This window comes from Pongo pygmaeus, chromosome 12, assembly GCF_028885625.2.
Source record: "Pongo pygmaeus isolate AG05252 chromosome 12, NHGRI_mPonPyg2-v2.0_pri, whole genome shotgun sequence".
Classification (NCBI taxonomy): domain Eukaryota; kingdom Metazoa; phylum Chordata; class Mammalia; order Primates; family Hominidae; genus Pongo; species Pongo pygmaeus.
The window spans coordinates 123,870,972-123,886,993 of NC_072385.2; positions in this window are offsets into that span (position 1 = coordinate 123,870,972).

The window sequence follows — 16,022 nt, forward strand, 5'->3', positions numbered from 1 at the left end:
CACAGCCTGTGCTGGGTCTGCTCAGTGTGGAGGGTCACCTAGATGCCCACGTTTCCCCTGATGAGGCCTGAGCCCCACATCTCAAAGGAGCTTGCAGCCCTGAGGTGCCTGGGCTGGGGACAAGCCCCCTCTCTGTCACTTAGCTCTCTCCTTTTAAAGGACGCCACCTCTCCTGGTCTCTTGACTTTGGAACAGACACAGCTTCTTTCTGGCATCTGATTCCTAATCAGGCATTCATTCCGCTGTGCTCTCAAAGGGCTGTGGCTGGAGGCGGGGGCGTGGGGGTGCGGGACACAGGCCCTATGGAGTCTCCTGTGCTGCCTCTGCTGTGCCAGGCACACAGGAGCCTGCACACCCCCTTCCAGCAGCAAGACAGCAGGTTGGAGAGAAGGAGGAGGGAGGAGAGGGGGAGACCCAGGCCATAAATGACCCATGTCCCAGCTGGGGCTGGTGTCTGTCCCCACTGCCAACCCAAATGACCTCAGTCACTCTGGGGCTGAGCTCATCAGCTCCCCAGGCGCCTCCTTGGCATCGTTCTCTCTTGTCCCCCTCCTTTCTCTGTCTCTCGCCTGACAGGAAAACAAAGCTGACAGTACAGCCCATTCACCCCTGCACCCCCAGCATTCATGACTCACCCTGAAACTCCCCCCTGGTTCCAGCGCCCACGAGCCAGGGGCCGTCTGATTTCACCACGGGGCAAGATCAAAGTGACCTGGCCAAGCGACCCCTTCTTGAGGAGGGAGGACATTTATTTCCATGATAAGCAAGTCAACTCCCAAGTCATGATATATTTATGTTCTATGTCTCCAGCCACCTGCTCAGCCTCAAAATCAAATTCCATTTCCAAAGAGGAAATGTGAAATGGGAAAACTGGGAATGGGTCACCCTGGAAGGTAGAGGCAGCTCAAGGGGTTCCGGCAGGTGCAGGTGCTCACTCTGGATGTCCGGAGCTGCCTTAAAGCTAGGAAGTTGGCAGGGAATGGCACCTCCTTCTCTCTGGAAAGCCTGAGCCCTAGTCCCGGGGGCCTCCCATGATGCCTTCAGGGACAGCAGGGGCACCAGCTGCTCCCGTGGCCTAGCTCACTCGGGTACCAGAATCTGGATCAGAACCATCAGGTGGGGCCACTATCTATGTAAACTGGATGCCAGCCAAGGCCTCCCAGGCCCTCAGGAACTAGGAAAACCTGACTCACATCTCCCTCTTCTCCCCAAGTTCCAGCGTGGGCAGAAGTTCAAAGCCAGCTCCCAGACTTCCTCAGATCCCCAGGGGCTGCCATCCCCCTGGCCTCAGGCTCCTGCTCTTGCTCCCGTCCTTAGGAAGCCCGGTGCGGAGGCCAGCTCTCCAAACTCAGAGACACTCATTTTCATGGCATGAGCACTCAGGGCTGTGCAGACCTCGAGGGGGCCAGGAAAGGGGCACATATTCGTGGCCATGCCTGCCAGCTTCCGAGGAGCAGCCGCCCCGTCTTCAAATGCCCTCTGTCTGCTGGGGAGCCCCCCTGCGCCTCCCCCACCCCAGCTCACGCTTACCGTCTTGGCTTTGCATCTCTTACAGTCTCTGTAGCAAAAACCAGAACTTGTCCCACGCAGAGCATTTTGCTGGCTCCTCTGTTGCGTTGGCACCAGGGGACATCGAGGCCTTCACAGCGCCTATGAGCACTTTTCTAGAACAAAGACAGTCTTTGTCTTTCAGAGCAATTCTGGACCCAGCAATTAACTTAAGATTTCCCCTCAGGTTGCACGTCTAAAACTACACCTGAAGAGGGTGCTTCAACTTGGGAACTTACAAAGAGAAGCAGCTGGGCACAGTGGCACACACCTGTAATCCCCGCACTGTGGGAGGCTGAGGCAGGAGGATTGAGCCCAGGAATTCAAAACTAGCCTGGGCAACACAGTGAGACCCCATCTCTACAAAAAAAAAAAAAAATACAAAAAGTAGCTGGGCATGGTGGCATGTGCCTGTAGTCCCAGCTACTTGGAAGGCTGAGGTGGAAGGATGGCTTGTGCCCAGGAAGTGGAGGTTGCAGCGAGCTGTGATTGTACCACTGCACTCCAGCCTGGGTGACAGAGCAAGATCCTGTCTCTAAATAAATAAATAAACATTATAATAATAATTAAGAGAAGCAAGTGACCAGTGTTTGTTGAATAACAGATGAAACGGGTGTGTGTTGAGCATTTGCTCTGTGATGGGAGTTGGGAGCCACTGCCTGAAGGAGTCCATGGTACAGTTGCACAGGTTGGGTACTGAGGAAAGTTTGGATTGAAGGATAGAAGAATGAGTGGGTAATCAGGTTGGTAGGTGGGTAGAAGGAAGGAAGAATGAGTGGGTGATCAGGTTGGTGGGTGGGCAGAAGGAAGGAATGACTGGATAAATGGGAAAAGAAAAGGAGAAAAGAGAGGGAAGAAATGAATAAACAGGACGGGGGCTGGAAGGTGGAGCAGCCGGCCAGGCCAGAGCCGGCACATCTTTTTAGCAGGTAGAGATGCATAGGAGAGTGGTGTGGGACACACCGCAACCCCCAGAGTTGGTATCAAGATTATTTTAAACTGAAGACATTTGAGATTCAACAGATCCAGAAAGAAGCATTTTTGGAGTTTCCCTTATCTGACTAAAAGCAGAAACTTCTGGGAGTGAGGCTGCCATAAACCCCCTCTTCAAGAAGGGGCAGCTTCACTCCTAGGAAGGAGGCCCAGAGCGAAACTGCCATAAATTCCTTTCTGGGGTGGAGGGGAAGCCCTGCCAGGATGAAGGTGGAGGAGATCTCTCGAACCTGCTGTTAAATCAAAATTATTCAATGATGCTTGTTAATGATGGTAAGAAGGCACATTTTATTGGGGGCGTCAGGGGTTGGGGGAAGGAACTATCGCCTTAGGTATAGGACCCACTGTGATGCGATTCTGCAGTTGGGGAGAGAGGTTGGCTCAGCCACATATACAGCAAGGAAAAGTAGGAATTTATAGCCAAGGAGCAGGGTGGGAGTCAGTGGAGGGAAAACTACTATGGGGAAACACCAGGAATGAGGGGGCTCTGGCTAAACCAACCTAGCAGGATTCTTGCTTAAGGCAAAAAAAAAAAAACAAAAAAAAAACAGAAAAGCCTTTGTCTTTTCTACTGTTGATCTGTTGACTGTTAAATTTCTCAGACTCCCAAACACAGAACAAAGTGGGTAGAGGAAGAGCTTTTCCTCCTAACACTGTAGTTTGCATGCTTTAGAGTTGTCTCCAAGAAAGCCCGGGAGACAATTCCTCTGGCCAAGCAGACAGTTGACCTAAGGGCTTATTAAATCTCAGAGGCAGCCACCGTGGCCTTGTGTGGGAAGAGAAATCAGAACGGCCAAGTTATTTTCAGATGAGGACAGGCAGGCCGTAAGTCTCTGCCGTGAAGAGTTCTGGGTGGGAACCCACGGTCCAGTACACTGCCACCCAGGCTGGGGACATCGGCCCTGATCCCACCTCTCCACTTCCTCCTGGCCCAGAGAGAAGACACGAGGAGGAAGAGCCAGGACACAGGATGAGCAAGGGACAGAGGACCTTCCCACCGCCGCGCCCGCTGAAAACACCTGGCCCAGGACTACACACAGCCTGAGAGAACAGAAAGAAGCAAGGCAGGGCGCGGTGTTCAGAGCCCTGACAATCACCAGCTACCACATCCTACACACAAGCACGGACACACACCTACCACCCCACTGTTTGTCCCCTGCAGCCAGGCAGGGCGAGAGGCGAGTCCAAGCTGAGCAGTGAGATCTCAGCAGCAGGGCATTTGAGAGAAGGCTGTCCTGGGCCCTCGGATCAGCTTCTTCCCAATTCCATCAAGAGGGCCTTTTGCTTCCAGTCATTTGCCCTTCACTGGCTCATCGTTCCTTGATTGGTTCAATCTTTTATCAACAATCATTTACTGAGCGCTTCTTATGGGGCAGGTGCTACACCAGAGCCACAAAAACCAAGGCAGATAAAACAGTTGGGAGGGTGCCACGCAGGGGTGGGAGAGTGGCAGTCGAGGCGTGTCTCAAGAGCAGCTGCGCCAGGGCTCTTGACAGGTATCACATGCATGAATCAAACAGCATTTGACATCCTGCTCCAGAAGGCAGAGTTCTTAGCCGTGTTCTCAAGGCAGCTGCCATCCTGCTGACACTGGCCCCAGCAAAGCGACCATGGCCTGTCCCCATCCTAAGTGGCATGTACAGACACACTTGTTTCCTAACAGGGTCAGTGGTGACCCATTGCCACGCTCCCAACCCCACCAGGGTAAAAGCTCTGAGAGAGAGACCATGAGCAAACCATCACCATCTAGATACGCTCATGCTTGTGGAGTGCTTAGGACACGGGCGGGGACACAGGGCCTGTTCCATCGCCGCTCAGCAAATAGAATGTGATGACAAGGCACTGCTCCGTGAGAGGATCCAAGCAGCTGGCGCGCCATAGGGAACAGGGCGAGGGCTTTGCAGGCAACAGGCCGAGCCTTGGTCCCTGCCTCTGCACCTGCTAGCTACGCATCGCAGACGGGCCTCAGTTTCTTCAGCTGTAAAATGGGACCATAATTCTCTACCCCCAGGGTTAGTGTGGAAGATAAAAGGAGACCCGGGACGCCTGACCCCTCACCAATTTGCCAGACACAGACACAGAGAGCAGGGAGCACACGCGGTGTCCCTGACCCACCCTCACCCTGAGAGACCGGGCTTTGTTCAGGGCAGCTTGGTGTTCAGGGGCAGGGCACAGAAGCCAGTCGGCTGACCTAAGCGCGCCGGCCACCAGGAACCTGGGGTGCGAGCGGGGCTGGTGGACAGTAGGGCCCAGGAGAAGAACTGTGGGCCCCCGGCCTGCCCCTGCAGCCGGCTGTAGTCTCTGGACTTCACTCTCCCGCACTCAGCTCTGGAAGACCTGGTTAATTTAGAGGAGTCATTTTAATCAATTAGATGAAGTGTAAAGTAACTGTTCAGCTCTGCTCAGGAAATGGGGCCTGTCATCTTTAAGGCTTTATTGGAAAGGCATTAAGATAGAGTGGTGTCCTCCACACTGCCCTCGCCGAGCTAAGCTGAACCTCGGGGCAGAAGGACCTTCCAGAGCCCCTGTGACGACCCAGCAAGCTGTCACCAGCAGCTGCTGTGCTCCCCCTGGGCCGCTGGCTGCCCTTACTGCCTTCAAACGCCTCTGATGTGGCTGCTGCCCAGAGCTTCTAGGCACCCAGTCCAAGCTTCCTTCCCTGCCCATTCCCAGCTCCTCAGCAAAAGGGCTGTGAAGCACTGTACGCAGTCACCACGGGGCGTGTGCACAGGGACCAGGAAGCAATCAGCAGGCCCTGGACCCCTGCACTGATTCCAGTGAATCAAATGCAGCTTTTCCAGCACAGCTCTTCCATTTTGGAAGGCAGCATCCCGGTCTCTCTGGGTGAACCAGTCTCTGATCTCTTTGCCTTTCCTCAAGTGTGGTGTTTTGGGTCATTCATCACCCTGGTCACCCAGGAAAGGATGAGAGCGGCGATGATGATGAACGCCTGTGGGCACGTTACACTTCCAGAGCTTGTTTAAAACTGTTATTTCCCGTAAGCTTTACAATATTTATCTCCCTTTTGTCCAGATGAGCGGCGGGAGCCTTAGAAACAGCTGGTCCCCGGCCGGTGAAATGTGGCCCCTGAGCCGTGTCCTCACCCCTGTTGGCTTCGCTTAGGTCTGCCCTTCTTCCTACACAGGGCCCCTGTCCTGGGACCGTCAGCTACGGAGCCCACTAATTGGGAGGTCCCCACATGTGACTCTACTTCAGTCCCTCTCCTGGCCGAAATTTCATCCCAGAGGATTCAGTGTAGGTGCCCAAAGGGAAATGTGTTTGATGGGGTCTCTCAAAGGCCCTGCAAGTGTTCCGATGAAGATAACCAAAAGAGGCCGGGCATAGTGGCTCACGCCTGTAATCCCAACACTTTGGGAGGTCGAGGCAGCCAGATTGCTTGAGCTCAGGAGTTTGAGAACAGCCTGGGCAACATAGTGAAACCCCATCTCTACAAAATATAAAAAATCATCTAGGTGTGGTGATGTGCACCTGTGGTCCCAGCTACTCAGGAGGCTAAGGTGGGAGGATGGCTTGAGCCCAAGAGGTTGAGGCTGTAGTGAGCTGTGTTTGGGCAAAAGGAAACCAAAAGAGTAAAGCGGGGTCCCCTCTGTGCGGCAGAATTCAAAACACTTTATTCCAGGAGCAGCAAAGGGTAAAGCCAGCTGAGAATGAGGAACCCCTCGCCGTCGGTGATGGCAGCCAGTGGCAGTCTTCCCCTGTGTGCCTGGCTGCAAAAACAGCCTGGTTGAGTAGCCTCACATCCCAGATGGACTGCAGGACCAGGGAGGGGCAGTGGGGGCCCTGGCTTGTAAGTGACGGGGGCACCTCCTGCAGGGCCCTGGCCGCCCAGATGGGAACTGGGTGGTCCCCAGGGCTGGATTCTCTGGCCACACCCACATCCCTCCCCTAGTCCCTGCATCTGTAAGTAGCCCTTAAGTTTCTGTCTCTTCTACCCTGGGATGGCATACAAACTGTTTAGTAACTAACAGGGTTCAAGCAGAGACCAATCCAAACAGATGCCAGCCTGCTCACCTTGCCCGTGAGCACTGAGTGAACCCGAGCCCTGTGTGCTCCTGAATGGATTCATCCCACTTCACCGGCTGGTTCATGTGGTCGTTACAGTGACCCTCAGCGTCAAAAATAACAATGATGATAAAATGTATTGAGCACTTACTGCCAGTCCTTGTTCTGAGGCTTCCGAGTGTATTAAGCTGTCCACACACCTAGGCAGAGATGTGGACAGATGATATGATCTCTACTTACAAATAAGAAAACAGGAACAAAGTGGTTTCACACACAGCTGGTGAGGTAGAGCCCAGACGCAGACTCGGGCCAGCTCCATAGCTGGTTCTCTGTCATAACACTCTGTTGCCTCTCTTTAAAATAATATAAAAAGAATTTGGGAAATACACCCTGGGCTTCATTCAAAAAAGGTTGAAAAACACATACACTATTTCGAAACACTTCTATCCAACACAGCCACACACACACTCATATGCACACTCACACACACATTCACTCATGCACACACACATATTCACACCCACACTCATGCACACACACACATTCACACACACGCACATCCACATGCACGCTTTATTTCGAGGGAAATGAACTCACAGGACTCTAATTTCCTGATGCCATGGGAAGAACAGCGGGCATTCCTGTCATGTTTTTCATGGGAAGCTGATTCAGAGAGGCTAAGGGGCATCCCTAACGTCACACAGCTAAGAGGCAAGGCTGAGGTTTGCACTTCCACTGCTCTGACTTGGAAGCCCAGTGAGGCGCTCAAATTAAAATGAGAAACCTTTTCCTGTTGTCCAGGCAGAAAACCAGGAGAGGGGAGAGAACAGCCACTAGGGCGGGGACAGAGCGCAGCCATTGGGCAGCCGGGGAACCGAGGCTCGTGCCTGGCTGCAGACTTCCCTCTTCAGGCCCTTCCGGCACCATCTGCTGTGGACCCCACAGCTCCCACCCGCCGCTGCCTGGGATGAGTGGGCTCCATCTGCTCATTCTGCACAGCACTCATTTTGCAGACCTGGGGAAACTGAGGCCGAGAGGGCTGTGTGACTTGCCCAAGGTCACACAAACAACCCTCACCGGACTGAGGGGAGTGGCCCTGAGCTTGCTGTCGGACCTGGCCTCTGCTCGCAGCCTGGCTGCCCCACACCCACACATGGAGCTTGGTGCCCCTTGCAGATGGTGGGCTTGGCCCCAGCCCCCAGAGACAGCTGCAGATTTCCCCCTCTCTTTCCCCCACTCTGCCCAGCTCTGCCCTTTGGTTCTCCCAGGAACAGGCTGACATTCACCATCAAGCGCTGGCTCCCCGTCTCCCAGCAGCCGAGAGCTAATTGTCCTGATTTCTTTCCAAGAGCAGCCTCTCTGAATAGCCTTCGCAGGCACAATTAGGCAGGTTCAGCTTGACTTTCACACTCCAGTTCTGAAAAAATCAAATCAGCAAGGAAGCAGAGCCTCTTGGAAGTTCTCTGAGAGCGCCTTTGTGCAGGAACAAAGCACACACATAATTACCTGCTTTGCTGATGAGCTCAGGACCCGGGGCCCTGCGTGCAGAAGCGGCCCGCTGGCGGCCCCGCACAGACCCTGTCTACTCTATTCTTGCAAGCAGCCAGCCAGGCTGGGGCTCCTCCTGGGACCTGCAGTGGACGGCCATGCCCCGGGGGCCCCGCCCCTGCAGGCCATTTGTCTCTGCCTAAAGAACCCCTGTCGTGGATGGCTGGCGCGGATGGACCAATCTGAACAGCAAGTGCAATGGCCTTATTGTCAAGATGGAGTGCCTGAGGCCCAGAGAGGGCAAACGCCCTGCCCAAGGCCACACAGCAAGATCAAGAAGAGCTGTGACTCCCCAGGCCTCGGCAGGCGGGTGGGGGGCGGCAGGGGGGCGGCGGGCGCTGGTGTCTTCCTGGCCCTGACTGTAAGGCTAACTCACGGTGCACAGTCATCCTGCCCAGAAAAAAGCGAGGGCTTTGACCTCATGAAAGAAGATGGTTTCCCACTAAACAGCGGGTGCATCGCTGTTGACAGGCCAAGAAGAGTGTGGCCAGCACTTTTTCTGGGGACAGAGAAGGAAGGCGTTCTCTATCTCCATGTGGAGAAATCAAGGCCCAGATGTCACACAGCCAAGAAATGGCAGAGCTGAGACTCATCCCCGTCTCTGATTCCTGGGCCGGCACTCATGACTAATATCAGCAACCGCCCTGCACACGCCCACACACATCGAGACACCGCATCCCAAAGCCTGCTGTAGCAGTGTTTTGATTGACTGAGAGAATCGACATGAGCGACAGGCGGCTCCACACCACTCTATTCATCAGGAAGTTGTGCCTGGCCTGGCAGCTCGGCTGTGCCCTGTCTCCTCCCCTCCGTGCGCCTGGGCATCCCGTGCACTCTTGGCACCTCTCTTCCCACTAAACAGCAGGTGCATCGCTGTTGACAGGGCACCATTCATCCCTGGAAGCGGCGGGTGGGAGCTGTGGGTTCTGGAGCAGATGGTGCCAGAAGGGCCTGAAGAGGGAAGTCTGCAGCCAGGCGCGAGCCTCGGTTCCCCGGCTGCCCAGTGGCTGCGCTCTGTCCTCGCCCTAGTGGCTGTCCTCTCCCCTCTCCTGGTTTTCTGCCTGGACAACAGGAAAGGGTTTCTCATGTTAATTTGAGCACCTCACTGGGCTTCCAAATCAGAGCAGTGGAAGTGCAACCTCAGCCTTGCCTCTTAGCTGTGTGACGTTAGGGATGCCCCTTAGCCTCTCTGAATCAGCTTCCCATGAAAAACATGACAGGAATGCCTGCTGTTCTTCCCATGGCATCAGGAAATTAGAGTCCTGTGAGTTCATTTCCCTAGAGCTAAAGTGCGCATGTGACTGTGTGTGTGAATGTGTGTGAGTGTATGTGTGAGTGCATGAGTGAGCATCTGTGAGTGTGCATATGAGTGTGTGTGTGTGGCTGTGTTGGATAGAAGTGTTTCTAAATAGTGTATGTATTTTTCTCATCTGTAGAATGGAGATGAGGCTGGCCCCTCACTGGGCTGGGGAGATTCCTGGTCCAGGTTGCCACGTGACACACCTGCAGGAGGCTGTGCCCCTCGTGCACGCGGGTGGTGGAGGTCATGACACACATCCATATCTGCCCTGCGATAAAGAAGTTAAAGTCTTGGACCTGTGCTAATAAGGAACCACCAGGCCGGGCTCAGTGGCTCATGCCTGTAATTGCAGCACTTTGAGAGGCAGAGACAAGTGGATCACTTGAGCTCAGTAGTTCAAGACCAGCCTGGGCAACACGAGGAAACCCGTCTCTACCAAAAATACAAACATTTAGTCAGGCATGGTGGTGCATGTCTGTGGTCCAGCTACTTGGGAGGCTGAGGTGGGAGGATTGCTTGAGTCTGGGAGGTTGCAGTGAGCTGAGATCACGCACACTCCAGCCTGGGCCACAGAGCGAGACCCTGTGTCAAAAAACAACAACAAATAAGAACTACCAGCCTGGGACAGGGTGGAGCTCGGTGCTGTGTAGCCCAGACCATGCTTCCTGCAGCCCCAAAGAGGGAGGCTTGGAAGGATGGAGCAACCAGCTAGGAAACGATTCCATGGAGAAGCAGGGCTGGGGGTCTCAGGGCCAGGCCAGCTTCAGAAAGCCTGGTGGGAGCACTGCAGGGGCGCAGGCAATGGGGCAGACAGAGGTGGCCAGGAAGGTTCTGGCTTCCCAAGAGAGCAGCCAGCTCACCTGGCGGGGTCAGTGGGCTACATGATGCAGTGTCCTGACATCCGGGGATTTGGGCTGAGATGTGGGCAGAGCAGGCAGGGAAGCCATCAGATGCCCTGAGACTGGTGTCTGGCAGGAGGGTGTGGTCTGCACAGGTGGTCCTGGGGCAGAGGCAGAGGGGAGAGGGGACCCAAACCTCTATGGTGAATGTGGGGAGGAAGGAGAGGAGCTGGGCATAAGGGAACCGCCTCAAATCCAAGCAGCCTCTAGGGAGGAGACCCTGCCCTTGCCAGCCTCCTCTCCCTGGTCTGCATGGCTCCCCTTGCTGGGTTCCACACAGTAGGCACCTTTGGTCGATTTGCTCAAAGCTGCAAGGTCCGATGGGCAAGCCCAAGGTGAAGCTCTTGGGTTTCCTGGAGTCTCCACTCAGCACCACTCCGTGCAGGCGGCAGGGACCCTGGGATTAACCAGACTTTGGCACCGCTCCCCAGGGGCCCACATCTTGTCAGGGAGTGAGATGCTGTCAGCTCAGAAGGCATTTGGATTTGGTACAAAATGCTGGGGAGCAGTGAAATGAAAAGCTAGCACAGGGCAATCAGGAAGGCTTCCTGGAAAGGGGTGCAGCTCAGGTGAAACCCAAACTATGTGCAAGGTGTAGGGAAGGGCATCTAGGCTGAGCCCAGCATGAGCAGAAGACGGCAGCCCATAAGAGCAGGAACCCCCTGGCTTGCCTGGGATGTAGGAGCACACAGGAAATCACACAAGAGCAGGGAAGAAACTCATCACAGAGGGCCTGGAGGGGCAGGGAGAGGGGGCTCGACTGTCCCCTGAGGGCCCTGGGGATGCACTAAGCACAAAGGGTAAGAGCAGAGCTGTGTCTTCAAGGAGAGCCAGGCCTCCTGGGCGCTTCCCACCTCCAGCCACCTCCCTCACCAGCAGAAAGAACAACCGAGAGGCTACAGAGAAACTGGGGGACAGGCTCCCAGAGCTCCTTCGAGCCAGCGTTTCTGAAATGCTGGGCTCTTCTCCCTGGAGAGGCTTCTGGGAAACAAAGATCTGAGTGTTGGGGAAAAGCCCCAGTCTCCATCTCTGTGTGTGTGAACACACAATACAGCGGCCAGTAAAGGCTCTGAGCAGCCCTGCAGGAAAGAAGCCTCTTTAACCATTTCAACCCAGTGACACCTAAACCTCAGTCATCCTGGAGTCTTTCTTTTCTTGCTGCACTATTAAAATCCTGTTTGAAAAACACCGCTCAGAGCTCCACCTTCTGTGAGGGCCTCGTGGAAAGACCCTGTGTCTGATCTGGGCCCAGGGGTCAAATCCAGTGCATGGAACTGAGTCGGAGGAGAGACCTGACTAGGCCAGACCTCATTATCCTGAGAATTAGATACAGGAGCGGACACTGTGCAAAGGCTGGCAGCCAAAAGGGTCTCTGGAAGAACCGAAGACTCAGCGACATTCCCAGGCTGAGGGCGAGAACCAGTCAGGGGAAAATGCTGGCGTCACCTCCTCGGAACCCTCTGGGGCTTTGCTCATCGTCTGGGTACCTGGGGCACCTGGTGGCCACTGTTCACAGCTCTTCAACCACTCAAGCCTTTGGGCTGAGGGTGTCTCCACCCACGAGGGAGTGGTCTTACCTCATTTAGGGATACAGCCCCTTTGAAAATGTCACCCACCACCACCTTAACCTCTCAGTACCAGAGGTGAACAAAAATTAGGGCCAATTTGGTCCCCATTGGAAACTGACTTCCACTTCTTGACAAGAGAGTGTGATATAAATGACTCATTTATGGAAGAAGACGTCCAAAGGACCAATGATCTGGGCCAGCCCCGCGGCACTGTTCTCACTACTACTTGGTTCTCCAAGGTGAAGGTCTGGGGACGAGCTCTCCTAGGCCTGCCCAGGTTGGGTCAGGTCAGTGTCAGCTTCTGCCTGGTCATAGCTGACCAGCTGACCGACCATGAGCTCCCGGCATAGAAGGCCACTCCTCGGAAGCACCCATCCATTCCCCAGCTGGGGCAGCCAGGCCTTCCTCAGAGCACGGCCCCGGCCCCCATGCCAGTCTCCCGCTTGGCTGCTTATTATTGAAATTCAAATAAGCATAATGAGTTTGAGGTCCCCTATTACTCCAGACACAGAAAATGAAATTAGTGAGCACAGACACTGCAATTGTATTCCAACCTCATCCTCTGGGTAAAGAAGGTGAGGGGAGGAAGAGCATCGGAGCCAGGGCTGCTGCATCCAACAGAGCTGCTTCATCACAGCCCGGAGTTAGGGCAGGGAGCACAGGTGGCTCAGGGACCCCTCACCCTCTGTACTGAGTGCCTCAGATGGAAAGACATGGCCAAGACCCCTTTGCTCACGTAATCTCCCAGAGGCAGGCAGCATGGGGTGGCAGGAGTTGTGCAGGGGGGTGATGGAAGGCTGTAGGTTCAAATCCTGGCCAGGCCACTTACAGGCTACATGAGCACAAACCAGAACAATGATGCGCAGGAAGTCTGTGAGCACTTTCCTGTGCCAGGACTGCTGACGGCTTTGTGTGTATCACCCCCTCATCCGCTCAACAATCTGCTGAGCTCTACTGACACCCATTTCGTACATGGGAAAACGGAGAGCTCAGAAGAGTTAAATGACCTGGATTCTCTGAGTCTTGTTATTTTTTTCATCCATAAAATCAAGGTAGCCATCCCATCTCAAAGGTTTGTGGCAAGGATTACATATGGCACCATTTATGAAGATGACCAGAGGTGTTTGACACAGGTGAGTACCCAATAATGCTCTTCCCAGAAATGCATTCATTTAGTCACTTACCCCTCCTCTCATTCATTCCTTTATTCCTTCATTTATCCATGAACTCATTTATTTAAAATAAATAGGCCAGCTGTGATGCCCGAGGTTCCAACATTAGGCATTCTACTAGGATACGCCATGGAAGGTTGTCACTAAAATATGTCACCTGCCCCTTCACAAGTTCAGTTCCTATGGGCAGGGTTGGTTTGCAGAGTAAGGAGCAAAACTGAGCCATTAGTTGCCTCTAATAGAGTTATTCATAATTTTAAAAATGAAATGCACAAATGCCAATCACGGGTAGAATGAACAAACTGTAGTATAGTCAATCAATGGAATACTCTCTACGGCAACAAAAAAGGTTACAGCTACCTGCAACACAGTCTCACAAGCATAATGTTGAGTCAAGCCAAAAAAGGGCACCAAAAAGTGTACCATCCTTGATCCTGTCTGCATAAAGTACCACACCGAGCAGCGGCCATCTCTGGGGATGGAAGTGGAGATGGAGGCGCCTTAGTGTGCTCAGGACTGGGAGGAGCCGGGAGGGGTTTCCTGGGTGCTAATGATGTTCTCTTTCTCCATCTGGGGGCTGACTTCACAAGTGCATACACTTTGAGAAAAGGCATCGAGCTGTGCTCTTATGATGTGTGCATTTTTCTGTAGTGTAATAATTTAGTTTAAAAAAATGTCTATTAGGGCCAGTTGCAGTGGCTCACTCCTGTAATCCCAGCACTTGGGAGGCAGAGGCAGGCAGATCACCTGAGGTCAGGAGTTCAAGACCAGTCTGGCCAACGTGGTGAAACCCCATCTCTACCAAAAAATACAAAAATTAGCCAGGCACAGTGGCTCACACCTGTAATTCCAGTACTTTGGGAGGCCAAGGCAGGAGGATCACCAGAGGTCAGGAGTTTGAGACCAGCCTGGCCAACATGGTGAAACCCTGTCTCTACCCTACTAAAAATACAAAAATTTGCCAGGCGTGGCGGCATGCACCTGTGATCCCAGCTACTCAGGAGGCTGAGGTAGAATCGCTTGAACCCAGGAGGTAGAGGTTGCAGTAAGCTGAGATCAGGCCACTGCACTCCAGCCTGAGTGACATAGCGAGATTCCATCTCAAAAAAAAAAAAGTGTCTTTCAGACATCCCAGGGGGAGCGCTTCATAGACAATGAGATACTTGAGTGTGGCAGCCAGGAGGGCCAGGACAGAGCCATGAATGTCAGCGTTGTCGGTGGGCCTGGTGGGAGCCAGCAGCACAGGAAGGCGGGGGTGCTGAGCTCTAGGGTGCGGGAGGTTGGGAGGGGAGAGGACCCAGCAAAGGGAACAAAGAAGGGGAGCTGGTGATGCTGGCGGAAACCAAGGAAGGGTGGGTCCCAGAGGCCAGTGGAAGTTTCCAGGAGCATGTGCTGCTGAGAGTCAGGCAAGATGAGGCCCTGAGGACCCACTTTTGGGTCTGGCAACACGAAGGTTACTTGATAAAAGCATTTTGGGGACAAAGAATGAGCAAGGGCCAGACTGTAGCCAGCTGCAGAGAGGAGGGGGACAAGGAAGAACAAGACCTCCGCCTCCCGGGTTCAAGCAATTCTCCCATCTCAGCCTCCCAAGTAGCTGGGTTTACAGGTGCACACCACCACACCCGGCTAATTTTTGTATTTTTTTAGTAGAGATGGGGTTTCACCATGTTGTTGGCCAGGCTGGTCTCAAACTCCTGACCTTGTGATCTGCCCCAAAGTGCTCGGATTACAGGCATGAAGCACCGCACCCAGCCCCGAGACTTACTTATTTTCTTTTGGAGATGGAGTCTCACTAGGTTACCCAGGCTGGTCTCAATTCTTGGGCTCAAGTGATCCTCCCACCTTGGCCTTCCAAACTGCTTAGATTCCAAAGTACTTGGCCTTCCAAAGGGATCACAGGTGTGGGACATCATGCCTGGCCTCTTTTTTGAGACAGGGTCTCACTCTGTCACCCAAGCTGAGCGCCATGACACAATCATGGCTACTGTAGCCTCAACCTCCCAAGCTCAAGTGATCCTCCCATCTCAGCCTCCCCAGTAGCTGGGACTACAGACATGAGTCACCATGGCTGACTAATTTTTAATTTTTTTGTAGAGACTAGGTCTCATTATGTTGCCCAGACAGGTCTCGAACTCCTGCATACAAGCAGTTCTTCTGCCTTGGCCTCCCAAAGTGCTGGGATTACAGGCGTGAGCTACTGTGCCCAGCCAGAGACTTTCCCAAAACTCTGTTCTCTCATGTAATAAATCATTCCTCCCCAAACAGTTGTTTTTGTATTGCTGTGCAAAGATTATTAGTATAATGATGAGATTTAATATTACATTAATTTGGTTGTGAATTATTTGTATTGTCACAGTCATTAACTCGGTGATTGCAAATTTGTTTTAATTTGATTAAGCTCCTTGTGCATTCTCTCAAAACTTCCAGCAACAATGTAACCCAGAACTGTGTAATGTAATGTTGCATTCATGGTAATCTGACCTGGGTTATGGATCAGGCAAACAACAGAAGGTTTCAGTACTCACCTCCCTGGCTTCACTCAGCCTCCAAGACCTCACTACCCTGGACCTTTTCCTGGGTAGAAAAAGGTTTCTGAATCAGGTTGTCCATCAGGGAAGCAAAGCAGATGGGGTGGAGGGGGTGCCCTTTGTGGGAGGAGTTATCCTGAATTAAGCAATCAGGCACCAGGTGCTCAACTAGATACGTTTCTCAGAACCCATTTTACAGATGAGAAAACTAAGGCTCAGAGAGGTTCAGCAACTTGCCCAGAACAGGAAAGCGCAGAAGTGGGAGAGTGGAAATTTTGTGTCTGACCCCAAAACCCTTTTCCTTCCACTGGCCAGATTGCTTCATGGACCTGACTGCTGGCAGACAGCTTGCCTCGCCATAGGCTGGCCCTGCAGCAGCCGCCCCCTAGAACAGAAAAAACACCAAGGACAGCAGGTGCAGACACGTAAGAGCCAGAGAGGAC